This window comes from Mustela nivalis (assembly GCF_964662115.1).
Source record: "Mustela nivalis genome assembly, chromosome: 6".
NCBI classification, from domain to species: domain Eukaryota; kingdom Metazoa; phylum Chordata; class Mammalia; order Carnivora; family Mustelidae; genus Mustela; species Mustela nivalis.
In genome coordinates this window covers 8,778,348-8,780,479 of record NC_139025.1, presented here as the reverse complement: position 1 = coordinate 8,780,479, position 2,132 = coordinate 8,778,348, and the positions used below count along the sequence as shown (strand labels likewise).

General features: G+C 48.2%; 1 pseudogene across 1 annotated transcript; it reads right to left on the bottom strand.

Moving 5' to 3' along the window:
* Positions 1–1,104: 1,104 nt before the first annotated feature.
* Positions 1,105–1,762, bottom strand: LOC309866490 (large ribosomal subunit protein mL42 pseudogene; annotated as a pseudogene). Its single transcript has one exon. The product of its transcript is annotated as a large ribosomal subunit protein mL42 pseudogene (transcript).
* Positions 1,763–2,132: the final 370 nt, after the last annotated feature.

Sequence of the window (2,132 nt, the reverse complement as noted above, 5' to 3'; positions counted from 1 at the left end):
TTAATCAAACATGTGATTGAAACCAATTTTACCTGTTTTTTTTTTTTTTCTTTTTAAAATGTCACTCCTAGAAAATTTAAAATTAGAACTGTGGATTGCATTTGTGGCTCACCTTATATTTTGATGGGAGCGTGCGTCCCAAATTGAATTTGTATATTCCTTCAACAATGTTTCATCTTATTGTGGTAGAGCTGTGGCTCGGGACAGGGATGGGCGCTGATTTTGCCCCCCAGGAGACATTGGGCAACACATGGACTCCACTTGGGCGGCCACAGTTTGAGGGGAACTACTGGTGTCCGGCTGGTGGAGGGCAGGGACGCTGGCCCCGACCCTGCAGGGCACAGGCGGCCCCCACCAAGGAGCATTCCTTGATCCAAAGTGTTCATAACCCTGAGGTAGAGGACCCCTGGTTTAGAGTCATACTTGAATATTTTGTTCCCACTTTGGGGGTCCCCAAGGATGTCACCGATGTTCTAGAGAAAGAAGAGTAGTGCCATGATGGTGTTCATTTGATCACTTCTTCCGTCCTTCCTGATCTTTCTTCCCCACAGAATCAGAAGCCCTTGTCTGACTCTCTAATTTTTGCATGTTCTTGCCACATGTCCGGCGGCCATATTTCCTCAGTGGTGTTTTGTGGAAGCAAAGCCCTCCTCCCATGAGAGATGGTGCAGCCCTCTGGAGGGAGGACACACTGTTGGACTGGGAAGACCTGCCTGGAGGAGGGGGAGGAATAAAGGGGAGGCGACCCTGAGTAGGAGCTATGTAGGCACCTGTCCCCTGGGCAGACAGCGGGTGGGGGCAGGGAATCCTTACCCTTGACATTTTCTCTGGGCCCCAGCCTGGAGAAAAGACCAAGGAGAAAGAGCAGAGGCCCGGTTTGGAATACCTGCAGCCGTGCCAAGGACCTGGATGTTGGCAGGTGCAGAAGGGTTGACTCTCCAGGCTACGCCCCCCAGGGCCCAGGCTCGGCCTGTGCATTCTCCTGACAGCGGAGGCGGCCGGTGCTCTCGGAAGAGTTGGGCATGGCCGAGGCCAACCCACAGGGACTTGAAAAGTAGGTTTTTTTTGTTTTTTGTTTTTTTTAATATATGAACACATTTTATTATTATTTTGCTATATAACACGTTAGTGAATATACTCAATGCATTTTCTCAAAAGGCAAATGAGACACAAGATAACATCTTTTTGATTCCTGAAAACCTCAGTATCATCTGTCTTTTGGAGGATCCAGTTTCCTACGACGGCTGTGATGCTGTCCACGAGGATACCAACGGTGCTTAGGAGTCAAGAACATTTTGCTAAGTTGTTCTATCATGGGTCCTTGCTCCAAGGGCTCATTTTTTCCTTCTAATCTGGTTTTCAGCACTTGGTCATGTGTTTCTTCATTATCATGCAGAGCATCTGGCCGAGGGATAGGTTGTGTGTGTTCATATGCAATGTCCACAGAAGGGTGGTAGCACACTATCGTCCTGCCATCAGATGTCAAAGCAAGCTCTACTTTGCAATTACAGTCATCTGGTAGAGGAGAATATGTAGACTTATGACAAGCACAATATAAAGCTCCGTTTTGAATTGGAAATAAATGTTTCCAGAGAGTTCTATTTGATATCACCCATTTTATTGCTGCTAACGCCATGGTGAATCAAGATCCTTATCGGGTGGTATGAAAGAAGATGATTTGAAGAGAAACCGATTTTAAAATCTTCTTCAAGGCATAGATCTATTTTCATTCCTGACAGCCACTCACCACGAGCCCGCCATTTTACCTGCACTGCAATGCACCTTTCCAATTTGTGCAGAGCGGGAGTGCTTGGTTGGGGATGGGGGACACTTGGGAACCAGCATTCAGGGACAGATGGAATAAGGATCTAGCTCTGGGTTAGGACCTAAATGTATCCCAGGAAGGTGGGGCCAGGGCAAGACATTTGCTACAATTGGGTAATTGGCATGGAGCTCAGGTTCTTAGCTCAGATGTATGAAAAATGCCACTCGGCTTTCTCATAACCAGCTGAGGCGTACGTGGCCAGCTGCTCAGCCAAGTTTTCTGCTCCCCTTCCGGACTATCTGGAAGTGGCTGTCCAGCCAGGGTGCCATCCCCCAACCCCCCAGCATCCTGGGGGTGGTAGTGTCTG